General features: G+C 34.4%; 1 long non-coding RNA gene and 1 pseudogene across 1 annotated transcript; both read left to right on the top strand.

The window, feature by feature from the left end:
* The first annotated feature begins 160 nt into the window (after nucleotides 1-160).
* On the top strand, nucleotides 161-20,136 carry LOC123914660 (annotated as a pseudogene).
* Nucleotides 12,732-13,859, top strand: LOC123918166. The gene is made up of 3 exons (XR_006812710.1): nucleotides 12,732-12,967; nucleotides 13,125-13,553; nucleotides 13,650-13,859. It is a non-coding gene; the product is annotated as an uncharacterized LOC123918166 (long non-coding RNA).
* Nucleotides 20,137-20,266: the final 130 nt, after the last annotated feature.

The following is a 20,266-nucleotide window of genomic DNA, read 5'->3' as shown; positions in this document are numbered from 1 at the left end:
TTGAGAGACAAGTATTCGTGTTCACTTTGTGGTATTATAAAATGAATCATTTAAGTGTCCGTTTCAAGATTTTTTCTAATGATACCCCAAAAATACCTGGTTACACCCCAAATTGACCAAAGTACCCTTAGAATAAATTAAATTTTCAATGTTATCCAAAAATCTGTTTCTCGCTTTCTCTTCCATTCTCCTTCTCGTTAAAACTCTCAAACCACCGTAGCTCAAATTGCCGTTGGGCGCCGTGGCCGTTAATCTCCGCAGCTCAAATATTTGTCACGTTACTCCGTCACCGCTGCTTAAACTCGATCTGAAAGGTAAGTTTTCGCGTTACCAATTCATCTACGATTTATTTGAGAGTTTGATTGTGAATAGGCTGCAAATTCCTTATGAAATTATGTTGATAAGTTCCTTCATGATTCTGGTTTTGTTTTTGTATTTTCTAATAAGCTACAATTCGAATTCGATTGATTTGTGTTTTGATATTCTAGAGTTACAAAAGGGTCAGCGTGAATTCATTTCACGTATTAATTTATGTAAACTGAGTTTGCGTACCAATTGTAAACTGAGTTTATGTACAAATCAAATTATTCAATTTTTCTTCGGTTTGTTGCCCAACTTAACTTGATTATGCATGTAATTTGTTGGAGTCAGACTAAATCCAAGTCCTTCCCAATTGATGACAGCTTGATTATTTTCACCTATACCATTGCATTTAATACAAAAATGGGCTATCAATGAATTTAACATTGATAGCAATCTCTTTTAAAAGAAAAATTGTACCTTTCTGAACCTCTGGAATGAAGTGGCCAGTCGACTTTGGAATGGAGTGGTAATCTATTGTCAAAATTTCTTCTTGTTGTATTTGTTTTCAAAATAAGTTTTATCATATATTTTTTCCATATATTTCAGGATCGAGAGGAGCTGAGGATCTATAGCAACGGAAAAAAGATGAAGGAAGCTACCATTGATCATGATGAGGTTCAACGATTAATTGAGGGATCGGGACTCCTACCATTATGGAAATGCAGCTATGAGATGATTGACAAGGGGCTCATTTCTGCTTTCGTAGAGAGGTGGCACCAGGACACCAACAATTTTTCCAGACATATCAAGCTCATCAAATCTTCTTATCAATGCACCAATTTCAGGTTTCAAAGATAACTCTGATGATTTACTGAATTCATCATCGAAAAACTTTAACTTCCTCCAAATAATATGAACAGCATCCAATGGGATAGCACAAGGCATCATACTGTATCTGGCTAGTTCACATGCACAAGGTAGGCCATGTGTATTCCTAATAATGCAAAGACAACTACACTTATCAATACCAACATACTTCACACGGTCAAACTCATCAACAATGTGCGACAATGCATGCCTTGAAACATGGCCACGCAAATGGGCGTACAATCTGATATCATGTCGATGTTCTTTTTTAAATATGCTTCTCTCAAATGATGCTTTTATCTCATTGTGTTGTAGTGTTATCATGCTAGACGCAGCTTCCCAAACACTACATATGTCCCCCATGCTATCTTGCAATATTCTCTTCAAACTCCAATGTGCAGACTCAGCCCTATTTGTTGTCGTGTTCCCTAAGTGCATAACCTTGTTTGTCCATGCCTCAACAAATTTTTCTTTGTGAGGAACCAACCACTGTTCATGTACATAATCATGAAAATCGGCAAAATCATTACAAACTGTTTTGAACACTTCCAACTGTTGTTGATACTCAGCTTGGTCAGAACAATATACTACACCTTCCCATGCCTCCATGACCATTTGTTGTTTCTTCTTTGGAGTCACAATCGACTTGCATTTGGCTTTCACATTCTTGCAAACATGAAATAGACACAATAAATTTACCGCATCCAGAAAAACAATTTGCACTGCATTCATCAAGGCAAGATCTCTGTTAGTGACAATGACACCAACAACACCACATGTAATTTGTACTTTCAACATCTGTAGTGCCCATACAAAATTATCAGTACGCTCGGGTTGTAAATAAGAAAATGCCACTGAAAATGTCATTCCGGTTTAGGTAGCACCGACAATTTCAAGCAATGGCAATCGATACTTGCTAGTCTTATATGTGCTATCCATAATCAACACTAGGTGGAACTTATTCACTAGTGTGATGGAATCTGGATGTTCCCAAAATATATCCCTCAGCTCATCAGAATCATCCACCTTTCTATATCGATACATAGGGATGCTCAAATCCAAACCAATCCAAATAAAAACCGAAAACCGATCCAAAAAAACCGAAAACTACAAAAAACCGAAGTTTTTTGGATGTGTTTGGATGTTCTTTTGTGAAAACCGCTGGATCGGATCGGATTTCGGATTGATTTCTTAAAACCGATCCAAACCAAACCAAACCGCATACATATATTTTAATATTTATTTATCTTTTTTATTAGTATATATATATATATATATATATATATATATATATATATATATATATATTACATTAACCTTTTTTTTCATTTTAAATTTTGTTAATACTATATCTTAGTTAATTTAATCTAATTTAAATTTTGATAATACTATATGTTAGTTTAATTTAATCTATTTTTTTTACTTTTTATATGTTTCGAATATAATTGGTAATTGTCATTCCAAAATATTAATTTTCAATATATTATATGTTATATTTTACATCAAACTTAATATTTATTTTGTCAAAAATGTCAAACTATTATTTTGTAGCGTTTTTTTATTTGTCATCCAAAACCGAACCAAACCGCAAATGAATTTATTTTTGGATCGGATGAGTTTTTGCCTCAAAACCGATCCAAACCGAACCGCGAGCACCCTACACATACTTATCACGTTCCATCAACGACATCAAATGTTGCATTTCGGTCCTATTTCCTCTAATGGAAGAATGATATGCTTGACGTGCATTATAAATCTGTTTGATGGTAGTTAAACTCTCTGCATTATGATCTCTAAATGACATCAATATATTTCTCGGTTTAACCATATTCTTTGTCATGTCACCGAGTAAATTTTTCTCTTCATTAGATAATCAACCAAGAAACGAATGACCAGTCAATAGGTTTGACAAATCATGGTTGTGCATACCATATTCCACATGTAGAGTCCACCCTTCACCAGCCATTGAAGATATTCCTCTCAATCTAAATGGACACTCGCACTTTTTGGTGCACGTACCCCTCACAGGTTTAGGGTTCTTCCAAGGCCTATACTTTCCGCTTCTTTCACAAGCAAGAATTAGCTTTGTCCTTGTTTCAGGTTTTGCTGTGGCTATTTCAAACCTATAAATCACAACCGCAACACCATTTTTCCTTCCCAACTTTTTTAGCCCACTTCAATAAATCACCACGTGTAGCAAACACTTTGTCGTTGGTAAATACAACGGTAGAATCTGCTAATATCGTGTTTTGAGGTTCCACTCCATCTCTAGCGTCAACATTTTCTTCTTCCATGTCCATTTACCACATAAAGGAAAACAAAAATGTTAAATCGATTGAAAATCAAGTTTACATAAGATATACATAAACTAATATAATTAACTTAGTTTACATAAGATTACATAAGATTTGAGTTTACATAAGATTATGTAAACTCAGTTTACATAAACTAATATAAACTTAGTTTTATATAGTTTAAAACTGAATTAACGTGAAACTTTTTTTTGTGTTTTGTTTTGAACAAGCAAATTATAGTGAACCTTTTTAATTGAGCGTAAGTGTAAACTAAGTTCATCGAAGGTTATGTAAACTCAGTTTACTTAGGTTATATAAAGTTAGGGGCGGCCTAGGCCCATGTGCGACATGGGCCGTGGCACAAGGTCTCTTAAAAATGAGGGCCACAAAAAAAATTATAGGGTAGTAGTATTAGTAAGTTAGGGGGTGTAAAAATTAATTATTTATGTTAGAAAATGTTGTAAGGGTAGTAAAGCTCAGCCCAACCCGTTTTCCTAAGGAAAAAAAAAACAGACAAGAGAAGCCTATCTTCTTGCGTTTTGTGTTTTGTTATGCGTTCTACCTATTCTTTTTCAAAAACTCCATTAATTCACCAATACTAGGCATGAGGCGTCGACCTACCACCATCACCGGCGACATTAACATCGGTTAACCTCCTTCCTTCTATTCTCAAAAACTCCATTAAAGTTGAAACAAAGGTAAAAACTAAATTTTACAAGTTAGAGTTTCTAAAATTTGCAATGTAAAATCACAATTTTTCTATTTTAATTGTGTTTCCCAATTCCCAATTCTCATCATCATTCTTTAATTACTGAATTCTTACTTGTGGTCTACCATGTTACAAGAAAGACTTAACGGCTTAGCATTGATAGCAATTGAAAATAATCTCTTGGATGACATACAATATAAAGACTTGATTGATGAATTTGCTTCAAAAAATGCAGCAAGAATGAGTCGATTTAAGTAGCGAGAATATTTTTTTTATAAGCAAAGTAGCTATAATGTATTTTGTTGTTATTGTTAGACCATTAATCTTTTTTATGTTAATTACAAGAATGATTATAATTTTATGTTATTTGCAATTTAAATCGATGATGATTTTTTTATAAAAAAAAGTTACATTTTTTTTATTAAAGGTCCACTTTCATATTTTGCACAGAGACTCCAAAAACTTGGAGACACCACTGTATAAAGTCCATTTTGGAGTAGTGATTAACCGTAGATTACATATACTAACCATTGAAATCACACACAAACATGAAATCCATGAAAAGAGAATGTCATAGAATTGAAAAGTATGAATTTCTAACCTTTGCAATAAAGTCTTGACGGAAGATCTTTGAAATTCAATCTTTCATTGTGATTAATGACATATTAATGGAGTCTGTGAGATTGTGAGAGAACACTTCAATGAGAGATTTACACAGAGAGAGAGAGAGAGCGTGAAACAGAGCATAAAAAGCAGTTTCTAAAAATTTATATAAAGAAGGGTAATTTTGGTATTATAATTAAATATTAATGAAAATTGGGTGTAAGTGTAACTAGGTTTTTTTGGGGTGTGGTTAGAAATTTTCTAAATTTAAGGCTATGTTTGGATTGATGGTACATAACGGAATGGAGCGGAATGGAATAAGATGGAATGGAGCGGAGCGGGATGGAATGGAGCATAAAATGTATTCCATTGTTTGGACATTTTGTATTCCATCCCATACACCCCAAATTGGAGGGGAAGAAAAATAAGAGAAAATGATGGAATGAGATGGAATCCATACCATCACATACCACTCCATTCCATTCATTTTTAAAGAATCCAAACAATGGAACTTCACTTCATACCACCACATACCACTCCATTCCATCTCATACCACCAATCCAAACAAAGCCTAAGGGTTATATCTTTTATTTTTGTCCCCATAAAATATCTTCTTTTATTTTAGTCCCTATAAAACTTTTATCAATTTTTAGTCCCAACCTTATATATAAATGGGTGTTTTTAGTCCTTATACTCTATAAAAATGAGTGTTACCCCCGACTAAAATCACCCCTTTTTATAAAAGGGAGTGACTAATCACTCTCCTGCTTTCCCTCGATCTACCGTCTCTCCGCGCCGCCCACTAATTGAAACAAAACCCTTGTTCATTCGCAACCCTTTGTTATATTTTTTACGCTTAAATGCAGTTTTACCCCCCATATTTTGAAAAATGCGGAATTTTACCCCCTAGTTTTACCCCCAAATTTGTTGGATTTTAGGCTTAAATTACCTTCACTAAAACGGTAATTAATCTCTCTCTGTAACTCTAAATTTAGTGGAGTTTGATTCTGTGAAAAACTAACTCGATTTCGGTCGTTTCGGTACCGGTTTGGTGAATTATTGATCCTAATTGAGTTCTGTGCGAAGTTTTGAACTTGAGGCTAAAAAACAAATTTTGTGCATAATTTTGGTGGGGGGCAAAATCCAACAAATTATAAAATAGGTGGGGTAAAATTCCGCATTTTTCAAAACAGGGGGTAAACTGCATTTAAGCCTATTTTTTATCATAATAATTTATTTTAAAGTATTATTGTAATAATAATAATTATTATTATTATTAATTATTAATATTGTTGACCAGCCGTTCCTATTTACATCTATATTATTATCATTATCATTAACATCCCTTAATGATATATCTAATGGCTTTGAAGGAGGGCAGTTACACTTTGCTTGAAAATAAATATAGTGCAAATGAGGGGATCCTAGGTAATAATGTTTTGCCTATATATTGAGGTGCCGAGTGAACAGAAGAGTATGGATAAGGGAGACAACAAATTATATTAGTAAAATATAATATAATACTAAGTTGTCATAAGCATCCAAAAAGTGGTTTTGAGACCTGTGCTAGCAAGAAGCGACTGTTGTATCTTGAAGGGTATTAGCTATGAGACCAACTACCTCAGTCATCAAATCGATAAGTTCTTCTTGTTCTATATTTTTATTTTATTATGTATCATATTTATTTGTTCCAATATTTCTTTGATTTATTGTATTGAAATAATTCTATGTCTAATATTTTTCCAACAAATCTTAAGTGTATTCCTTTTGAATTGGCATAGAATTATCATTATAAAGTATACTTGTGTTACTAATTCTATTCTTTGATTTGTTTATTCTGTTGCTAATGAAAAATGATTGGCGTGACATGCTGCAATGATTTTGATCACTAGTTAAAAGTGAAAATATGTGAGCGATGCACAAGGAGTTGATGAATTTGAGTTTACTGAAAATGACGAATTAAATTTCTGAAAAGAAGTACATCTCATCCGGGTTCTATCTATTCCAACCTTATTTAATTCTCTTTGTTGAAAGATATTTATTTGTGTCCATGTGTTTAAGTGCCAATTTTTGATTGCTAATTTTGATCTATTATGAATCGGTGGATATATTTGTACCTACTTTTGGTGGAATAAAATTGCTTGTTTTATTTAATTAAAATTATATGTGGGCAAATCAATATTTTATAAAAGATTTTATATTGGTAATTTATTGTATTACTATTTTTCCTAATTGATACAGAAACATTTATATATCATGTTTGCATATAGTGTTCACAAATTTATTTGTTATTTGATCTTGATAATGGAGGACTTTTGGGTCTATGACTTAGAATCTCAGTAGAAAAATGTGTATGAATTTGTGATTAAATTTGAAGAGCTCATTCTTTGTGATTAAATTTGACATTATTCATTTTTGTATTGAACCTTTGTTGATCAATAATACTACCTTCGTCCCTAAATATAAAATCCTTTTGAGATTTTTCTAGTCCCGTTTTATAAGGCCCGGCCCCTTTCAAACCTTTCAGGCACTGTAATGTAATGTAATGCAAGTGCGTTTTGAAAGTTGTATTGCGTGATGATGAAGTAACAAAAATTGATTATGGATTGGGCTTCGGCTCCGTTGTATTAAAAAATATATATTATGGATTCCATGAAAGTTAAGTTAAATGGAATAAACTGCATATTTAACCTTACAATATTGCTAACTTATGTTATGGGTCTATTTTTGTGTCAGTAATAACAAATACTTTAAAATGTATTCCTAGCCAGTTGCTTGTATGAAGAGAATCCTTTAATTATTACTAGATATTTATTTATACTTTTTAATCATTTTATATTCATCACTAAAATTATAGAATATACTTGACTTCCTAGTCAGTGTCACTGGTCCACTGTGTGGAAAATATAAAGCATCCATCCAAAGACATAATAGTGACACTGTCTTCATAAAATGCAAGAGGGTGTGAATTGGCAACTCAATGCAACAGTGTTAGATAACAATGTGCTGCTTAACTCTTTTTATTTTGCTTCTTCTCACATTCTCTTTTTGCTCTTGTTCTTCTGATACCATATCTTCTGACAAACCAATAAGAGATGGCGAGCTTCTGATTTCTAAATCTAAAACGTTTGCTCTTGGATTCTTCTCTCCTGGAAAGTCCACCTCTCGCTATGATGGAATTTGGTACAACAATTTGCCAATCCAGACCGTTGTTTGGGTTGCAAATAGAGATAGTCCAATCAATGACACTTCTGGAATCCTATCGATAAACCAAAATGGAAATCTAGTACTAAACCACAACCTTAGCACCAATCCCATTTGGTCTGCCGATGTTTCAATCCCACAATTACAAAGAAATAGTACCAGTGTCATAACTCAGCTATCGGATATAGCAAACCTTGTTCTGATGATAAACAATACAGAAACTGTTATCTGGCAAAGCTTTGATCATCCCACAGACACCTTGCTTCCTTATCTAAAGCTTGGTTTTGATAGAAAAACTAATCGAAGTTGGTCTCTTCAATCCTGGAAGACAGATGATGACCCTGGAAATGGTGCGTTCACAGTAAAATTCAGCACAATTGGCAAACCTCAGTTGTTTATGTACAACCATGATCTTCCTTGGTGGCGTGGTGGACATTGGAACGGTGCAGTATTAGTAGGTCTACCTAATATGAAACGAGATAAGACCATTTCTAACACTTCTTTGGTTGAAGATGACAACTCTGTAGCACTCTCATATAACATGTTTGATAAGTCTTTCATTACTAGGGTAGTGGTTCAGCAATCTGGTTTCTTTCAAACATTCACGTGGGACAGTCGAAAGAGTGAATGGAGCCGGTACTGGTCTGAACCAACAAACCAATGCGATAACTATGCAACATGTGGATCAAACAGTAAATGTGACCCTTCAAACTTCGACGACTTTAAGTGTACTTGCTTACTTGGTTTTGAACCCAAATTTCCACATGTTTGGTATGACAGTAGAGATGGGACAGGAGGGTGTGTAAGGAAGAAAGGTGTATCTGTTTGCGGGAATGGAGAAGGGTTTGTTAAAGTTGAAAGCTTGAAACTTCCTGATACATCTGTAGCAGTTGCTAAAGGTGGTTTGAGTTTCGAAGAATGTAAAAAAGAATGCTTCAAAAACTGCTCTTGTACTGCCTATGCAGTTGCTGATGTGAGGAATGGTGGAAGTGGATGTTTGGCATGGCATGGAGATATAACAGACATTCAAAAACTTAGTGATCAAGGCCAAGATTTATTTTTACGTGTCGATAAAGTTGAACTAGGTAAGATTTTCCCTCCTATTATGTTTTTCTTTCAAATTAGACACCACTTAGGTGTAGTTTGAACTTATTTAGACTTGTTTCTTCTTATCAGCCAATTACTACAAAAAAAGTAAAGGAGTTCTTGATAAAAAGAGGTTGGCTGCAATTCTTGTAGCTTCTATAGCTGCTATTGTCATCCTCCTCACCTGTGTGAATTACCTGTGGAAGAAAAAAAGAAAGGGTATATGATTTATATTTTAGGATGATATTCTTTGTTCTTTTTATTTACATGTTGGTTTCTTTTCTTTCAACTATTTGTGGTGTTCAATTATTACATGGTATATCAATTTATTTTGTTGCAAAATGTATTTTATATAACAAATTTTTCACTGTCAAAGTTTATACCAAGTAAGAAAGAAATACACCACATATTGACTTATGTATCATAATTCTTAAGCATTAGCAGCATCACATGTCTTGCTATGCTAATCCTACCTAAATAGTTCTAAGTTAATTTTTGCTGTCACGACTCACGAGCCACATAACACATTCACATAAGTTTTACAGCAACTGTTTGATATTAACCATAGTTGTCCATTTCCAAAATTAACCAACTATGTTTTTGTCTTGCTATGATTGTACTGCTACAACCTTGAGAATCACCTCAACACCAATTCACCACTGCAGCTGAACAGAAATCAACATGTCCCCCCACAAATTCACTTCAACAAAATCAGCAGTAAGAGCCAAAAGGGTAGTTCCAAAGTAGTCCCAAGTCATCTACCGTTAGTCCCAAATACTGGCAAAACTGATAAGAAAACCAGTACTAATAACCACAAAAAATGGTCCCTAACAGCCCCAAATCATGGACAGAACAGAACCATACCATCTCCAAATACTATTTTCAACTTCGATTCCAGCTCTTGGTTTCATATTCCTTCTGACACAAGATCCTTTGATTCCTTATGATAGAAGCATTTTTCTACTTATATACCGTTTTCGAAATCCATTAACACCAGCACAAATTCAATCTTCTCCATTCAAACCGAGAAGTGCTTTATGCCAAATTATTGTCATTTAGATATGTTGTGTGTACCAATCCAGACTGAAGTATTTTATTAGCATTCTAACCGAGATATGTTGTGTTGTACAAACATTATCTCCAAATTTCTTTAGCAACTGCTAATAATATCTATGTTGTGACAATAGTCAAATGTATAATCCAATTGTTTTTTTGAGAGCCAAGAAGAAAGACACTCTTCAAAATGTGTAAGTTGATTGAAATCTTACCTCATGTCATTTGTAACTTCAGATAAAATGATGTGGCAATTACACCAAGATTCCTCTGAAGAAGAGAATGGTGCACAAAGCAGCACACATCCAAATCTACCATTTTTCAGCTTTAAAACAATAATGACAGCTACAAGAAATTGTGGTTATGAGAATAAGCTTGGACAAGGTGGATTTGGCTCTGTCTATAAGGTAAGCGAAAATCTAAATTAAGTTTCATGCAAGAAGCGACAATATCATTCACCTCTTTATATTCATTTCAATCACATTATAGAAATATGATGCGAAATGGGATTTAACTGATAAATATTACAGGGTTGCTTGGTTAATGGACAAGAGATAGCAGTGAAAAGATTGTCAAGAAATTCAGGTCAAGGCAAAGAAGAGTTTAAAACTGAAGTTAGACTTTTAGTTAAACTTCAACACAGAAATCTAGTGAGGTTGCTCGGTTGTTGCTTTGAAAAAGAAGAAAGAATGTTAGTTTATGAATACCTCCCAAACAAAAGCCTAGACTTTTTTATATTCGGTGTGCCCCTCTCTCTAACTCACTCATTGTCTCTCTAGCCCGAATAAAACTGTATTTAGACATGCATAAAGCCCAGAATGCTAGTAGTGACTGAATTATATTTTCCTTTTCCACTATATTCTGAAAATTTCATTTGTTCAACTCAGATCAAAACCAAAGGTCATCACTGGATTGGAATAAGCGTTTTGAAATTATTTGCGGGATTTCTCGAGGTGTTTTATATCTACATCAAGATTCAAGGCTGAAAATAATTCATAGAGATCTAAAAGCCAGCAATGTTCTGCTTGATGCTGGAATGAATCCCAAAATCTCAGATTTTGGTATGGCTAGAATATTTGGAGAAGATGAAATCCAAGCAAGAACAAAAAGAGTGGTTGGAACATAGTATGTGTCACTCCTTTATAGTCACCAAGATTATAGATATGGATGTGTATTTTTTATGATACTCTAACCATTTTGTATAATTGTATTGTAGTGGATATATGCCACCAGAATATGCTATGGAAGGATGTTATTCAACAAAATCTGATGTCTACAGTTATGGTGTCTTACTTCTGGAGATTATTGCTGGCCAAAGAAACACATATCGTGAAACAGGAAGAGCCTCCCCAAATTTAATTGGACATGTAAGTTATAAAAAAAAAAAAGAGGTAACCTTGAAATTGGCCAACAATTTAATGATGTATGACGTACTTATTTAAAGTCTGTGTTGTGAATTTGTAGGTGTGGACACTCTGGATAGAAGGAAAGGCCTTGGATATAGTTGATCCAGCACTAAACCAGTCATATCCTACTGCTATGGTTCTGAGATGCATTCAAATTGGACTTTTGTGTGTGCAAGAAAATGCTATGAATAGACCATCAATGTTAGAAGTTGTTTTCATGCTATGCAATGAAACACCTCTTTGCCAGCCTCAAAAACCAGCATTCTTATTCAATAGAAACCGAGATTTACAAGAGTCATCAACATCAGGTGGAGGATCGTCAATAAATGAATTAACAGAAACTACTATCAGTGCTCGCTAAATGCTACCTTAATCTAATTTGTAAATTTTGGTTGACACTTATCCATCAGAATTGAGTTTGTAGTCATTTGAATAGGTTTTTGAGAGACAAGTATGTGTATTCACTTTATGGTATTGTAAAAAGAATCATTTGAGTAAGTGTCCATTTCAATTAGCATATCAGTTGAAAGTGGTCTTTAACACAATGATTTAGTTGTGATAAGCAACTCATATAAAATATAACGTATTATACAAAATGGCGTGGACACACATCTACCCAATGTCTTAAGGTTTTAAATAAAGACATGGTCACTCATTTTTGTAGCCTCTCACTTCAGCCTGTTATTCTGAGAAACTATTGTGACATTGATACTATGCATTAAAACCGATGCTAAAGAAGATTGGCTAACTTATAGACAGAACCAAAGTCACCTTGAACAAGCCTCTAAGCTGTTGAGAAATTGTCAGGTGCAGCCGTGCAGCGCTATGGAGCTAAAGATCAAAGAGTGGTCGCAGTCATATTTCTGCTGGTTAGGGGAGTCATCAAAGCTACGACGAAAGGAATACTTATGATCCCTTCTTGAGCTTATCATGAAACAAGTAAAGAAACACATTTGAACATGTGAATAGAATCAGGAATTCTCCCACAATGGCAAGTTTGATAAGAATTTGACTTACATTGTTTCACTACAAGAAAATTTGTCTCTAGCTACTGAATAGGAGGAGCGACTGTTCCTTCAAACCGTTGCCGGTAATTTCAAATTTAAGGTTTTACGACCAATCACTCTCATAGTCTCATTCCCTCTATTTTTCTTTCAGAACCCGCTTGTTTTCTCACTCACAACTTTCGTTCAATCACACTCATATTCAAACGCATTCAATCTTTCAGATTCAAACTCGTTTTCACCCAGCTCGTTCCAAATTCAAACTCGTTTTCACTCATCTAGTTCCAGATTCAAACTTCTTCACAACTGTTTGTTCAATCACACTCAGATTCAAACTCACGAGTTCCAGATTCTTGGTTCCTTCTTCATTCAGATTCAATCTTCTTCACAACTCGTTCTTTCAATCTAAGCTTCAGATTCAAACTCGTTTGTTCAAGGTAAGCTTTAGATTCAACTCAAATTCTTCAATTAACCTTCAAAATCACCTTTAGGTCCAGTTTCTCAAACTCACTCATTTGTTTCTCACTAGCCTGGATAAGCAATTAATGTTTCCCAATATAATCAATTTATGTAAACTTCAACCATTCAAATCAGATCAAAACAAGAGGTCATCATTGGATTGGGCTATGCGTTATGAAATTATTTGTGGGATTGCTCGAGGTGTTTTATATATTCATCAAGATTCGAGGCTGAAAATAATTCATAGAGATATAAAAGCCAGCAACGTTCTCCTTGATGCTGCAATGAATCCCAAAATATCAGATTTTGGTATGGCTAGAATATTTGGAGAAGATGAAATCCAAGCAAGAACAAAAAGAGTGGTTGGGACATAGTAGGTGTCGTACGCTTATAACTATTTGGTATAAATGCAGTGGGTATATGGCACCAGAATATGCAATGGAAGGACGATATTCAACGAAATCTGATGTCTTCAGTTATGGTGTCTTACAACTGGAGATTGTTGCTGGCAAAAGAAATACACATTGTGAAACAGGAAGAGCTTCCCCAAATTTAATTGGACATGTAAGTTATATGAATAAGAAAAGAGATAACCTTAAAATTGGCCATCAATTTAATGATGTATGATGTACTTATTTTAAGACTATTATTAATTTGTAGGTGTGGACCCTGTGTACTAAACCAGTCTTATTCTCCTGCTATGGTTCTGAGATGCATTCAAATTGGACTTTTGTGTGTGCAAGAAAATGCCATGAATAGACCAACAATGTCAGAAGTTGTATTCATGCTATGCAATGAAACACCTCTTTGCCAACCTCAAAAACCAGCATTTTTATTCAACGGCAACCAAGATTTGCAAGAGTCATCAACATCGGGAGGAGGATCTTCAATTATGTAAATTTTATGTTCATATTTTTCCATCAGAATTGAGTTTGTAGTCATTTCATTAGGTTTTTGACAGACAAGTATTTGTATTTACTTGTGGTATTGTTAAATGAATATGCGAGTAATTGTTTATTTAAATAAACATATCAATTGAAATTGGTCGTAAAACACAACGCTTTAGCTGTAGTTTGATGAACTTACCTGCATTGATCACCCATTTTTTTCCACAGATTCCAATATAGCTACGTAATGAAGGGGTCGTTCCAGCTTTACTAACGAGATGTAAAAGCTGATTCATGCAGAGTTGACGATGATTGTCTTTGGAGATCTCAACAAGGATTTGGGGATTAGCGTTAAAATAAGCGGAAACTTTCTCTTGTATGTCTCTGTGTTTGCTTGCCTGATATGTAACCTGTTAGGGAATTCGCGTCCACGTTCAACTTCCCACAACTGCACACTTCCATCTCCACCAGCTTCCATGTGAAAGATAAACTAAGTCAATAAACTAACTAAAGGCAAATTTAAAGAATTAAAGTCCAAAACAACTTAACTTTGTTTTTGTAATTTTAATACATTTATAAACTACTATAATAATATTTAACAAACCCTTAGTAAAAAAAAATAAAAATTAACAAACCCATAATATATTATGATGTACCTATAATATCTATCTTTTATTTAGTAATAATTAACGGTTGATATTACTCACTTTACACTATAAAGTAAATAACTCACTTTAGAGGAGCCAAATCCTTGGATTCTATATTTCTCCTGGCCCTCAAAATTCTGCTTTTATCCTTACAAATTCAGTTTGCAAGGAAGTTTGCCATTTCTTACAAGTTACTGTACCGGCCCATGACCGATTGAGGTGCAATGCTAACTGCTAAGCTAAATTACACAAGGGTCTTTTGCAAAAAACAATAAATTACACAAGGGTCAATTTTTGTGTCTGTAAAGTCAGTTGAATGTATGAAGAGAATCATTTATTAGATATTTATACTTTTAATCATATATTCATCACTAGAATATACTATACACACTTTCTAGCTAGTTGTTACTTTTCTTCATTAATTTTTATTTTAACACTTTCCTGAGGTGTCAGTGTCACACTGGTCTACAAGGTGGAAAATATAATACATCCGTCCAAAAACACAATAGTGACGCTGGAAATAGAATTGAAGTCTTACCACTATTGTAAGTCACTACTAATTGACTACTTCCATGTGCTGTTGAAGAGTACAATTTGTGTCAGTTAGACTATTTCTATTTTCTCTTCATAAAATGCAATCTGCTAAAAATCTGGTCTACCTTGTCACCAGCCAAAAATGATAAACAAGTTGTTAGTTAATTCTTTGATAATACTTCTCACCTTCTCTTTTTGCTCTTGCTCTTCAGATACCATATCTTCTGACAAACCTATAAGAGATGGCGAGCTTCTGATTTCTAAATCTAAAACCTTTGCTCTTGGATTCTTCACTCCAGGAAAGTCCACCTATCGCTATGTCGGAATTTGGTTCAACAATTTGCCAATTAAAACTGTTGTTTGGGTTGCAAACAGAAATAGTCCAATCAATGACACTTCTGGAATCCTAACGATCGACCCAAATGGAAATCTAGTACTCAACAACAACCTTAGCAACATTCCTATTTGGTCTACCAATGTTTCATTCCCACAATCCCAAAGAGATAGCACAAGCGTTATAGCTCAACTAACGGATATAGCAAACCTTGTTCTTATGCTAAGCAACACCAGAACTGTATTATGGGAAAGCTTTGATCATCCAACCGACACCATGCTTCCATATCAAAGGATTGGTTTTGATAGAAAAACTAATCAAAGTTGGTCCCTTCGATCCTGGAAGACAGATGATGACCCTGGAAATGGTGCGTTCACAGTAAAATTTAGCACCAATATTGGCAAACATCAAATGTTTATGTACAAGCATGATCTTCCTTGGTGGCGTGCTGGACATTGGAACGGAGAATTATTAGTAGGTCTACCTTATATGAAACGAGATATGGACGTTATTAACATTTCTTTGGTTGAAGATGACAACTACGTAGCACTCTCATATAAAATGTATGATAAGTCTCTCATGTCTAGGGTAGTGGTTCAGCAATCTGGTTTCGTACAAGCATTCATGTGGGAAAGTCAAAAGAGGCAATGGGCCCGGTACTGGTCTGAACCAATAAACCAATGCGATAACTATGGAACATGCGGAACAAACAGTAATTGTGACCCTTCAAACTTCGTCGGTTTTAGGTGTACTTGTTTACCTGGTTTTGAACCCAAATTTTCACGTGATTGGTATGAGAATAGAGACGGGTCAGGAGGGTGTGTTAGAAATAAAGGCGTATATGTTTGTGGGAATGGTGAAGGGTTTGTCAAAGTTGAAAGCTTGAAAGTTCCTGATACATCTGTTGCAGTTGCCAAAGGTGGTTTGAGTTTGGAAGAATGTGATAAAGAATGCTTGAGAGACTGCTCTTGTACTGCCTATGCAGTTGCTGATGTGAGGAATGGTGGAAGTGGATGTTTGACATGGCATGGAAATTTAACAGACATTCAAAAACTTACTGATCAAGGCCAAAATTTATTTTTACGCGTCGATAAAGTTGAACTAGGTAAAAGTTTCCTCCTATTATGTTTTTGTTTCAAATTTGACACCACTGTGTAGTTTGAACTTATTTAGACTTGTTTCTTCTTATCAGCCGATTACTATAAAAAACCCAAAGGAGTCCTTGATAAAAAGATTTTATCTTCAATTGTTGTAGCTTCTATAGTTGCTATTATCATCATAGTCATCCTCATCTGTCTGTATTACCTGTGGAAGAAAAAAACAAAGGGTATGTGATTTATTTTTTAGGATGATATCCCTTGTTCTTTATATTTTATTATTAGCTGCAATCTCATTCTGACTTACAAAAAGTGTCCTATTATATGGACTGTGCTATATGGTATATCAATTTATTGTTTTGCAAAAATGTGTTTTACTTTATATACCAAATTTCTTACTAGCATAAGTTATATCAAGTTAGAAAGATATACACCACATATTTACGAGCCACATTCACCTATGTTTTACAGCAACTGTTGATATTGACCATTGTTGTCCATTTCCAAAACTAACCATGTTTTTTTGTCATACCTCAAGCCAATACACCACTGCAGTAGAGCAGAAACCAGCATGTCCCCCTATTACAAATTCACTTCAACAAAATCAGGAAAACGTAAATACCATTCAAAATCAGAAGAGCCAAAAGGGTAGTTCCATAACAGTCCAAAGTCATCTACCATTAGTCCCAAATACAGGCAAAACTAATAGGAAAACCTCAAAAAATGGAGATCGTCTCCCGTAACTTTACTCTCCAGTAAAATCCTATCCATTCATATTTTTTCATCACATAACTTTACTCTTCAAATGAGTAAGTTGATTGAAATCTTACCTTATGTCATTTGTAACTTCAGATAAAATGATGTGGCAATTAAACCAAGATTCCTCTGAAGAAGAGAACGGTGCTCAAAGCAGCACACGTCCAAATCTACCATTTTTCAGCTTTAAAACGATAATGACAGCTACAAGAAACTGTGGTCATGAGAATAAGCTTGGACAAGGTGGATTTGGCTCTGTCTACAAGGTAAGTGAAACTCTACATTAAGTTTCATGGAAGAAGTGAAAACCTACTTTACTGCTTTATATTCATTTCAATCACATTGTAGGAAGATGATGCAACAATAGTGAAATGGGATTTAACTGATAAATATTTCAGGGTTGCTTGGTTAATGGACAAGAGATAGCAGTGAAAAGATTATCTAAACATTCAGGTCAAGGAAAAGAAGAGTTTAAAAATGAAGTTAAACTTTTAGTTAAACTCCAACACAGAAATCTAGTGAGATTGCTTGGTTGTTGCTTTGAAAAAGAAGAAAGGATGCTAGTTTACGAATACCTACCAAACAAAAGCCTAGACTTCTTTATATTCAGTATGCATCTCTCTAACTCACTCATTATTTCTCTAGCCTGATTAAACTTGTATTTGCACAAGAATAAAGCATTGTACCTGAATTGGGGAGGGAAATCAACACGTTACATGCAAGTCTGCTACTAAAATAAATGTAGTAGTAATTCATTTTCATGTGTAGATAGATAAGCTTGGAAAAATATTGAAACTATTAAGAGCCAAAATGCCCTATTGGAATAGTCCATTTCCTCATTAAAGATTCAAAACCCTTTGGAATAACCTTTTACAGCTTTCTTAATCACAGAGGCCTCTAACTAAAGATAGTATGTGTTCTTGCGTAGAACTTGTGATGAAAATACTAAGTCAGAAAATGCTCTGAACCTAATTCTTAGAATTAGTGATATAGTAAAAATGTGATGATCCACTTCTGAGTTTAACTCTCTCTATATATTGGCTCACCTCAACCGATTAGGCGAGAGAGGCTCCCTTAATAGAATGGTTACGCCCGCCCTGAATAGGGGGGAAAAGATCCTTGCACGTGTCCTGAATAGCAGGAGAACGTGGCTATGAGGCAATCCAATCCTATCCCCTTACCTTGGATCGGCTCTTCTGACTAAGTCTCCGTATCTGATAGGCTCTACCCTTAATGGGCTTTTCAGGACGTGGCCCAATTGGCGGGCAGCACTTCAGGCCCAATGGGCGATATGCGAAATTTGCCCAGGACAGTATGCTACATAGTAAATATAGCCTTAGCTTAGCTACTCAAAGTAACAAACTGAAAATTCACATAGTTGTAAACAGTAAACAACACTTAAATTTTTTAAAGTAAGAATGCAATTTGTGGCACATGTTACAGGTTAAACCTATGTCTGTTATCTTTAAAATATCTAATAGGAATACAGGCCTACAACAATTAGCAGGATATGCCATCAAACATGAGTTTGAGTTTCACTAACAATAAGTTCAGCATTGACCTATTTATAGCCTTTATACATGTATTAAAATAATGACAAGAAATTTGCAGATGTTCCTATATTCCTTGTCAGGCACAAGATGATTGATGATCCAGCAGATGATCTATTTATAGCCTTTTTCATTATGTATTTTGATAAGATACTAATAAGTTAAACTCAATATACAATTAATGTTTCCTAATACGTTAAATTTATGTAAATTTAAACTGTTCAAATCAGATCAAAACCAAAGGTCATCATTGGATTGGGGTATGCGTTTTGAAATTATTTGTGGGATTGCTCGAGGTGTTTTATATCTTCATCAAGATTCAAGGCTGAAAATAATTCATAGAGATCTAAAGGCCAGCAACGTTCTCCTTGATGCTGCAATGAATCCCAAAATATCAGATTTTGGTATGGCTAGAATATTTGGAGAAGATGAAATACAAGCAAGAACAAAAAGAGTGGTTGGAACATAGTATGTGTCATGCCCTTATAATCACCAAGAATATAATGATGCACTTGTATTTTTAATAATGCTCTATCTATTTTGTATAATTGCAGTGGATATATGGCACCGGAATATGCAATGGAAGGACGATATTCAACAAAATCCGATGTCTTTAGTTATGGTGTCATACTACTGGAGATTATTGCTGGCCAAAGAAACACACATTGTGAAATAGGAAGAGCCTCCCCAAATTTAATTGGACATGTAAGTTATATGAATAAAAAGAAGTAGCCTTAAAACTAGCCAACAAGGAAGAGCCTTATTTAAAGACTGTATTGTGCATTTGTAGGTGTGGACACTATGGACAGAAGGAAGGGCCTTGGACACAGTTGATTCAACACTAAATCAGTCTTACCCTCCTGCTATTGTTCTGAGATGCATTCATATTGGACTTTTGTGTGTGCAAGAAAATGCCATGAATAGACCAACAATGTCAGAAGTTGCTTTCATGCTATGCAATGAAACACCTATTTGCCAGCCTCAAAAACCAGCATTCTTATTCAATGGAAACCAAGATTTGCAAGAGTCGTCAACATCAGGAGGAGGATCTTCAATAAATGAATTAACAGAAACTACCATCAGTGCTCGCTAAAAACTTCCATCAGAATTGAGTTTGTAGATATGCATAGATTTAAGTAATATTTTGTTGAGAAAATTTCTATATAAGATTAGTCCTTTTATTTTTATTCATCCCTATAGTCAAGAGATTTTATCATAGATTTAAATGTTTTCACTTGTTTATAAATCTCTAGGTACTAAAGTCTAAAACACTCGGTTTTAGAGTTAAATTAGTCAAAAAAAATTGCAGGGATTAAAAACATATTTAACTATTTTATGAAAATTTGCATCGCTAGACCAACTGGGAATAATCATAAATTATATAAGATGTTTGATCATAAAGTGATTTTCTGAATAGCAATAACCATTTGAACTCTCAAAGATTAAAAGAAAATAAAATAGCAACATTATTG

The sequence above is a fragment of the Trifolium pratense genome, linkage group LG3 (genome assembly GCF_020283565.1).
Source record: "Trifolium pratense cultivar HEN17-A07 linkage group LG3, ARS_RC_1.1, whole genome shotgun sequence".
Classification (NCBI taxonomy): domain Eukaryota; kingdom Viridiplantae; phylum Streptophyta; class Magnoliopsida; order Fabales; family Fabaceae; genus Trifolium; species Trifolium pratense.
Note: the sequence above shows the minus strand (reverse complement) of the source record. Positions and strands in the feature narration are given on the sequence as shown.